This window comes from Ochotona princeps, chromosome 4 (genome assembly GCF_030435755.1).
Source record: "Ochotona princeps isolate mOchPri1 chromosome 4, mOchPri1.hap1, whole genome shotgun sequence".
Classification (NCBI taxonomy): domain Eukaryota; kingdom Metazoa; phylum Chordata; class Mammalia; order Lagomorpha; family Ochotonidae; genus Ochotona; species Ochotona princeps.
The window spans coordinates 32958154-32968198 of NC_080835.1; the positions used below are offsets into that span (position 1 = coordinate 32958154).

Genomic DNA, 10045 nt, shown 5'->3' on the forward strand with positions numbered 1-10045 from the left:
TTAAAATCTAGGTCTCTCACCTAGGTAGCAGTGGCCCATTATTGGGTCATTTCATAGTACTTTCCCCAGGCTGTTAACAGGGAGCTGTATTGGAAACTGGGCAGCTGGGTCATAGCCCATATGGATGCTGGCCTTGTAGTCAGGGCATTTCCTGGTGTACCACAAATGCCACAGCAACCTTTACTTACATTTATCACCAACACGTAAACACCAGTCTACCTAGGGTGTGCTTTAGGAGGAGAATTCTATCAGGGGAGACAAAATCAGGATTCTGACATTTGATACCTCACAACTTGAATATGGGGTACAGCCATGTCAGCGTCTCTGCCGAATGCTATGACAAATATGCCAAATGTCCACCTCCAAAATTTTAGTAACAGTAGCTTGACAAAGAAGAAAACAGATGATTTGAAAATAGAGAATTGCTGTAGAATTAATATATAGTAAGTTCCATAGGAATTGAGGGCTATTTGTCAATTAAAAGAAGCTTAATAGTTAATTATAATAATTATAAGAAATAATTAGCATAAATAATTAGAAAAATTCTTATGATGTTTCAGAGCACTAAATTAAAAGAAGCTCTTCATGGCTGATAAGAATTTGTGGGCCCGGCACAGCAGCTTAACTGCTAAAATCCTCGCCTTGAACACACCGAGATCCAGTAACTTTTGTTTTGCTTTTACAGTTTTCTCTACAAAGTTTTCACTTTTTCCCTCCTCTGTCTTCTGTGTTCTCTTCCCCTTCCTTTCATTTTGGAAGTGAACATTGCCAAGGAAGCATCTCAACTCCTCTGTGAAAAGAGGCCATCACTCTAGTTTCTGCAACTATCAAGACTCTTCCTAGTATCCATGTGGGATAGGCAGGTAGCTAAGTTATGGTTAGAGCTCAAAACCACACCTCCCTGACCCTGTGTAATCCTACTCAACCACCTGTGAGTCAAATGATCCCATCCTTGAAGAGAGGTACCTCTCCCTACTAGGGAGAGGAGTAGAATCACCTAACCACTCTCTTTAGCAAACATTTAAGAATCCTGACAATGTTAAAGGAATCCTTCTGTCTTCACATGGACACAGAGAAAGCAAGGCAGACACTCAGAAGCTCTCTCTCACCTTCCCCCTTTTGGCCCACTCTATCCCTGAACATGGTCCGTGTGCACTCACCTTTGAAAATAAATTTTGTCACTTTGTACATGTTTTTGCACTCATACTTTTTTTAAAGTAAGAGGCAAAAGTCTGGAATAGAGATTTTAGATCCAACCGAGACTACAACACCACAATGGGAAGTTGTTCATGAGTTCAACTAGCTTCTCTAAAGCCTTTCTCAGTTTCCAGATGATTCAAAGCAGCAAGAAGCACTTATTGACAAATACTATTTTTTTTACCAGAGCTTTTTGAGAAATGTTAGTTAATAGTGATAATTCCATCAATAAGGTGTGAACCATCCATACTGTTGAGATATAATGTATTATAAACATACTATGAAAACATAGGTCACTACATTAACCAGTAAGTAGGTTACAAAAAAGAACATCGAAACTCAAATTTTATATTTGAGTGTTATTTTTAAAGTTCAACTTCAAAGGTCAAGCTTTAACCTATGCTAAGTTAAGAGCTACCGAAATGATGACATATAGATTAAGGATTAAAATCAATGCCATGAATCAAGATGAATGATCTAGACTCAATTTGGAGTTATCAAAAGTCCATCTAAAGCAGTAAACTAAATAATACTGTTCATTTACATTGAATTGAGCATGGTACATGAGTACCATTGAGTACTGGGTACTGAGTACTTGGGGTGTCTTCTGATGCATTCTGAGGTGCATTAGCATGGCACAGGATCATAAGTGGAACTGCCTGGTCTTGAACTGGTGTCTATATGGGATGCTGATTTCACAGGAGGTAAATTTACTTGCTGCATCATAATGCCTGCCCCAGATTATTATATTTCTTTATTTCTTCCTTTTTCTAATGAGAGAAAGACAAAAATAAAGATAGATAAATACTATGGAGAGAGAGAGAGAGAGAGCAGCTACTGCACCCCAACAAAGAAGTTTCCCAAAGTCCTCTTCTTAGTGGCAGATCTCATGAACACCAGTGGGTCCTTCGCCAACTCTCATTGGTGAGTGCTTTGATCTAGCCCTGCCAAGGGGGCCCCCAGTCCTAGCTTTAGTGTACACCAGTGAGTGGTATTTGGGATTGGTCAATACTAACTACACCAGTTCTACTATCCTGCTAGGGCTCTGTATCAGCCTGAATCTTAAAAGTCTGTGTGTTTTCCCCTCAAAGATCCCACCACCAAGTGGCGTGGGTGCCAAAGGCCTTGGGTGAAGCCCTTGGATCAACTAGCCTAAACCCTGGGAGGTTCAGAGCTGCCTGGGTGTTCAGAACCAGGGCTAGCTGCCCTATTTGGCTCACAGCAGCTGGTAGGCCAATCAGCTCAGGCCTCCCTGCAAACCCAAGCCCTGACCCTGGGATTAACTAACCCACCTGGCTCTGAGCACATGGTGGGCCAACCAGCACAAATCTCCCTCCAGACCTGAGCCACATCCAAGAACCATTAGACCCATCTGGCTCTAAGCAGTGGCTGGCCAAAAGGCCCTGGCCACCTAGCCTGAACCTTGCCATCTAGCAGTTCAGAGCCAGGGTTAGCTGGTTCCCTCTGGCTCCAGGCAGCCAGCAGGCCAGTCGGCTCAGGCATCTAATTCTGTCAAGAGTTTAGACACAAGGCTGGTGATAGCTACAGTTAGCAAGCTATTTGTTTGCTTTCAAAATTTTATGTGATCTTTTGACCATAAATGCACCTTTATGACTAAAGCATCTAGCTATACATTTAATATAAATGATTAGCAAGAAATAGCTTTATGTTAAAGTACAATGAATGTCAGTGGAAAGGAGCATAGATTTATGAAGAGTTTTCTCAGCACATTTCAAATTTTGTTAATGGTTCTATTTTCATAGTGCAGTGTTAAATATGGCACTTGGTCAAAGTTCAGTATTTACCTAAAGCATCGGGCTTTAAGTAAAATGCTTCATGATGTTTGATCCCTTGTGATTTCTCGTCCCAACACAAATGAGCTTAGGAGTCACTAAGCATGTCCATAACAAGTATCCACATTTGAAGGATAGGTTACAGATAATTAAAGGGATTTGGGTGCCTGTTAGAAGGGGCAGTGGGAAATCATGTGATAACAAGAAAAATTGTTGGATCCGATACTATAGCCTAGTGGTTAAATCCTCGCCTTGCATGTGCAGGTTAACCATATAGGCACCAGTTCCTGTCCCACTTTCCATTCATCTCCCTGCTTGTGGCCTGGGAAAGCAATAGAGGATGATGGCCCAAAGCTTTAGGACCCTGCTCCCACACAGGAGACCTGTAAGAAGGTCCTGGCTCCTGGGTGCAGGTCAGTTCAGTTCTGGCCATTGCTGCCACTTGTAGAGTGACCCAGTGGATGGAAGAGCTCTCTCTCTCTGTCTCTCCTTCTCTGTAAATCTGACTTGCCAATAAAATAAATATATCTCTAAAAACTGAAAAAAAAAAAGCTTGTAAGGGTGCCGGCATTGTGGTGTAATGGGTTGAGTTTTATATGAAGCGCTGGCAAGGCTGAACTTCTTCAGCCATGTCCCCATTAAATGCAGGTGAATTCTCAGGTATTGGGCTTGAACCTGGTTCATCAAGTCTGGGTTAACATTTGTGTAGTGGACTAGAGGATGAAAGAGATTTCTGTTGCTCTCTGTCTTTCCCTATCTCTCTTAAGTTAAATATTTTTTTTCAAGAAGATAGTCTTTCTAAGATGGTAAGAAAGTTTTCATGAATTATTAAAAGAAAATAAGAAAAAGTGAGCTAAAAGATAAAGCACAAATTCTCAACAATTCTTTGCTTATAAATTGTTGCACTTTATAAATTACTAAAGTTTATAGGAGTTCATAATGTTCCAGAACATTTCCTGAAAAGATACAATCCTGAAGTGTGTACCGTAACACTCATCATTAAGCTGTTTTCCCAAATTCACCATTTTCAGGATGATTTGCATCAGGAATGAAGTACTTTTCTTAGACAAGTTTCATAGCTCACTTATATTTCCATGGAATTTTGTTCAGGAGTTCCCAATTACAAGCAATGTGTTCATATGTATCATGCTATTACATGATCTGTTTTATCTCCAGATAGATGTCTGCCTTATGATGTACATATAAGAAATCTATCACATAACATGTATGTTACAGCCAGCACACTGACAGATGTGCAGAAGGCCCTAAACCAGTGTTGTTTTCACCCACTTTACTAGCTCTTAGTTACAGTTTCACTACACACTTTATCTTATATTTATGACAAATTACTTGAGGTCTTGATTTGGTTTCCTCATGTATATGACAGAACTGACAGAACCTATACTGATGGGAGTTTAGAGACATTTAAAACAACTAATGCATATAAAACACACAGCAATGTGTGACACACAATGTACTCAATAACACATCCCTCCATGGCTTTAAGCAAATATTTATAAAAGTATTCATTAGCTATTTGGTAAGATCTATGTTTATTGACAGAGGAGTTGAAGAATATACATACATTTGATGAAACATTCTTGGTATGAGTAAAATTTATATCCATTACACTTTATGCTTGTTGGGTATAACTCAAATGAAAGATTCTTTTATCTGGTTGAATAAATAAACATTCAACAGTTTCAAAGACAACCTTCATAACCATCCCAATTTCAATGTTAGTTGTTCATGGAAGCTTTTTCTCCCACGAGTAAGTCTGAAGCATAGTGAAATCTTCCTATTTCTCCTTTCCTTTTGATTGTTAAACATGCTATTCTTAAAGAAAATATGACACTCATTTCCAAATCAGGTTTTACATGGCATGATGAAAATTAGAAGAATTATCTCTTAATCATCTAAGGTTTATCAGAATACCCTTATGTGGATATACATAATGAATATATGCATTCATTGTTCACTTTAGTGATTACATGCTGTTTTTAGATTATGTAAAATGTTAGTAACACATGAATTGATATGGACTATATATATGAAAGAAACTATAACCTATGATTTCAACTCTGAGAATATTATCTAAACGTACATAAATGCATCTGAGTGGGAGATTGCTTCACATCTGATACAAATTATGACTAATTGCAAGCTGCTCAGTGTGGTGCTTACCACCTACTCACATATCTTGGAGCAATGTATGAGAAAGAGAGAAGCATCATTCAAACTATGAGTAGCCCAAAGGAGGCATTATACCTAAAATAGTGTTTAAAATGACAGTGTTTCTCTCAGTAAGAACGTTTGGATTTACTCGTCTACCTCAATTTTTTTTGGAATACCATCCATGAAAATATCATAAATCCTTCTTTGGTATTACAAGAGGCACAAAAAATGGTGATGAGAAAGATGTAATTTGAAACATTTCACTAAAACTTCTCTTAGTTGCTATCTACTTTCACTCCATGAGTAGTCCCCCTGCCAATGTATAAGCACGATAAAAGGTCACAAGTAAAACTGTCTATTGCCATATCAGAAAAAATGAAAAGCTAAGATCATTTGTTTTTTGTTTGCACTTAAACCCCAATTATTCTTAAATGTAAAGTCTTAATATGATTCAGAAAACAATCTAAGAGTTGCACTGTAACAAATGCACGTAAACCTCTAAATTACTTGACCATTTTGTTGCAATGTTTTGGATTTGACAGAAAAAAAAAAAACCCTCAAATGCAGCAGCTATTAGGAGTGTGGCTAAGAGTCCCAACCCAACTTGCTAATGTGCATTCTGGCAGGCAGGAATTCAGGGCTCAAGTAACTGGGTCCCTGAATTCCTGGTTCCTGGTTCCTGGTTTCAGCCTGCCCCAGCCCCAGCCCCAGCCCCAGCCTCAGTCCCAGGTGCTATAGGCATTTTGGGAGAAAGGAGAAAATCAGTGGTTGGGAGATCTCTGTCTTTCAGCCTTTCAAATAGAGAAAATGAGTCAATTAATTAGTTCTTTTTAAAAGTACAAGAACAAAAAAGATGGTGTTGTTTTTCTGTCTGCTTATTTTGTTTTCCAAAGGCAGGAGCTTCTACCAGGTCTCTCATGTGGGTGCAGGATCCCAAGGCCTTGAGCAATTCTCCACCACCTTCCCAGACAGAGCTGCCAAGATACAAATTGTCACCTATGTGGAATGCTGGTGCCATAGGGTGGAGGATTAGCTTGTTGAATCAGGGTGCCAGTCCCATGTTTTATTTTAGGTACCATAACAAGCCAGCCTCAATATACATAGCTCCAACATAGAGAAGCAAAAGTTTCAGCAAATATTGTATATATTCCTTTTTTAACCAGGGAGATTTACTTATTATTGAATTGAAAGGCTGAGTTACACAGAGAGGAAGAGGCAGACAGTGTATCTTCCATCTACTGGTGACTCATCAAATGGTCACAAGTCAGGATATAGTCATGAAGAAGGTAGGAGTCAGGAGTTTCACCCTTGTCTCCCATGTAAGGGCAGGGCCCAAGCACTTGAACTATCATTCCCTGTTTTTCAGGCTCATTAGCAGAGTGCTAGATTGGAAATAGCTCCACAGATGGCAGCTTAATCTGCTTTACCACAGTGCCATCCCTGACATTACACATTCCTATGGACTAATTTAGTATGATAGAAACATTTAAATCTAAGTACTTGGGACCAACACTCAATGTATTGATCACTTGTTTCCTAGTGGGTGTTTGAGGCCACCTGTACTCCTATTTTCAGCTGGTGCTCAGTACTAATTTTAGGCTAGTAGGCTGTAATCATGCCATAGCAAATATATCATTGAGTCTGTGAGAACAACCATTTCACAAATAAAAAACACTGTATTTCTAATGGGTCTAAAATAAGTTGTTGTTGGTAAATTGAACTCAATTGGAGCAAAGCACAACAGTGTTAAAAATCTGTCAGCAGTGAGCGCAAGCTTTGTCCTCTTTAAAATCCTTGTAAAAATTAATTTTTATTGTTGTTTATTTACTTGAAAGGCAGAGTTACAGACACAATGAGAGACATACAAAGAGAAAGATATGGGCCTGCAGCAATAGCCTAACTGCTAAAGTTCTAGCCTTGAAAGTGCCAGGATCCCATATGGAGGCTGGTTCTAATCCTGGCAGCCCTACTTCCCATCCAGCTCCCTGCCTGTGGCCTGGGAAAGCAGTCAAGGACAGCCCAAAGCCTTGGGACCCTGCATCCATGTGGGAGACCAGGATGAGACTTCTGGCTCCTGGCTTTGGATCGGCTCTGCTCCGGCTGTTGTGGCCATCATTGGATGGAAGATCTTCCTCTCTGTTTCTCCTCTCTGTTTCTCCTCTCTGTATGTTTGACTGTTTGACTTTCCAACAACACACACACACACACACACACACACACACCACAGAGAGATGTACAAACACAGAGAGATCCTCTGTGCCAGAGGCCAGCTCCAGCCGAGTTTGGAGCTCAGGAAGGGTGTGTGGTTTCAGCGATAAGGAAAGTCACGGACACTGTCACCTGGTGCCCTCTTCACACTCCCTTCCTGAGCTCTAAACTTAGCTGGAGGTGGCCTCTGGCAAGTGGCACCCAACATGGGGCTCAAACCCATGACCCTGAGATTAAGAGTCTCATGCTCTACCGACTGAGCTAGCCAGGAAACTCCTCTGGGTTTTGCCAAACAGGAGAGCTGTTCATTCACACCCACTGCACGGACCCCAGCACTTCCAACCACATCTTCACTCCCTAAATGGCTCTAAAAGCCAGGTGTTTCACAAGAGTACAGGTACAGAAGGACTCGAGCCATCTTTCACTGCTTTTCTATTCACATTATAGGGGGTTGGTTCTGAAGTGGAGCAGCCAGAGTGAGAACCAGAACTTAGATGGAATCTGCCATTAGACGCAGAAGATTAACTTGCTACACCACAATGCAGGCCGTGTGGGAAAAATTATTTTTAAAAGGTGGTAGAGATCCAGTCAAATTATAATCTCCAGGATTATGTCTCAGGAAAAGAGTTTTGCAGGTTGTTTAAATACTCAACCAAAGAGAAATATTACACTTTATTAACCAAAGTTCTCCTGGGATAGGAGAAATGACATCACCAAGATGGCAGAATGGGAGTTTCCAGGGTTCATTCTCTCCCATAAGTATTAAACTGATAAACCAGCCATGCACAAAAATGTTCCCACAAGAGCAAAGGAATCCAGGTTGGAGTCAGCAGTGCCCAAGTGCAGCAAAGAAATAAGAAAAGACCCATGGAAAACGGTAATAACAATCCCAATGGATAAAAGAAATCAGAAAGGTTATCTTTAAAAAAAAGCAGAAAACTAAATCCAGTATAGAGGGAAGCATAAATAAATAAAGCATAGAGATCACATCATTTCATTCAAAGATGGAACCTGAAAGTTTATAGTACAGTAGTAAAGAAGGGAATGAGTGACGGGGAAAGGTTAAATAGTGAATAGTGATTTGCTTGATTATGATAATCATTTTACAACAACTGTGGTAAGAGAAATATATTAAACATTTTAAATAGATACAATTTTTATTTAGCAATTATACCTCAATAAAACGGGGCAGGAAGGGAAAATGGATTAAGAAACAATGCAAGCAAGAAGACAGTGCAATTTGTAAAGATAAACAACAAAAACATTGCTCTGAGTAATGGAATTTCTTCCATTTCATTTATTAGGAGAGTAGAATACAATTCCTGGGATTTCATAAAAGTCTTAGTCACCAAGTCTTCTTAGCGCATTTAAGCTGTTTTAACAAAATGCCACAGCCGAGGCCATTTGTAACAGAAATAGTTTCTTTACATTATGAAGTTGGTTCATTAATCGAGGGCCAGTCTCTGCTTCCAAACTGACCCCTGCTTTGGAGAATAGAAACATTCTGTCTCATATGATGGAAGCGAAGGAAGAGCCAAAAATGGTGGCCATTAGTTTCCTTCAGATTTTTTTTTTTTTTGTAAATTTATTTGTTTACAAGTTGGCGTTACAGATACAGAAGAATCAGGAAAAAGTCTTTCATCAGCTGGTTCATTTCCTAGCTGACAGCGACCTAGAACCCCATCCCGGTTTCCCTCACGGATGGCAGGTGCCCAAGTACTTGAGCTGTGCTTCAGCCATTTTCTGCTGCTTTCCTATGCTCATTATCAGCGAGCTGGATTGGAAGTGGAGCAGTCTGATTGGAACTAGGACTCACTTGGCATGATGGTGCTACAAGGCTGGCCCCTACTTAGGACTTTCATGACATTAATCTGATGTATGAATGACCCATGAACACAACGTCTTTAGGATAGACCATCTAAAGTCCTCACCTCTTCATATTGTTCTGTAGGGGATTAGGTTTCGACATTAATTTTGGAGGAGGAAAGAATATTCAAACAGTAACACAGATATTTAGCTTCCTACATAGCAATCAGTATAGGAGGCACTATCCAAACAGAATTGTTAGTCCTCACCTTGTAATATGCCAAATAAGGATTTTGTCCATACCACTTAGTAGTCTGAGTCTGAGCTCTTCTCTATCCTTGTCTTCACATCTCTGAATATGAGGTAATATAAATTTTTGTTTATGGATATGAAATATGCTGTTATAAATAAAACATTTTAAATGACATTTGGCATACAATTCAATAACAATACTTAAGCAATAACATTGCAGTCCACTGAAATTAGCTTGTCCATGACCAATTATTATGTAACAGCTCAAAAAGTCAAACACATCCTTGCTTCTTATTTCACATTATCTTTTTCACATTGGCTTTATTGATGGGTATATAAGAAATCACAAATCTAATACCTGTTTTCCTCATACACAAATATCAAACAATGGTACTTTTTAGTGTATTTTTTACTTTATAATATTTTTTACTTTCATTATAAAAGGCTATACAGTAATGTCACTTGTTTCGTAAGATGTTATACAGTTATTAAAAATAAAATCGCTAAAACATTGAGAATACATGATAAATGATTGGCAGCATTTGGAAAGTTTAACAGGGTTGTGAACAATTTTTAAAAGTCTGAGACATTTTCCTTTCCTGTCTGATAACTCA

General features: G+C 39.3%; 1 non-coding gene across 1 annotated transcript; it reads right to left on the minus strand.

Annotated features, from left to right (window-relative positions):
- Positions 1–7571: 7571 nt before the first annotated feature.
- TRNAK-CUU (transfer RNA lysine (anticodon CUU)) lies at positions 7572–7644 on the minus strand. Its single transcript has one exon. It is a non-coding gene; the product is annotated as a tRNA-Lys (tRNA).
- Positions 7645–10045: the final 2401 nt, after the last annotated feature.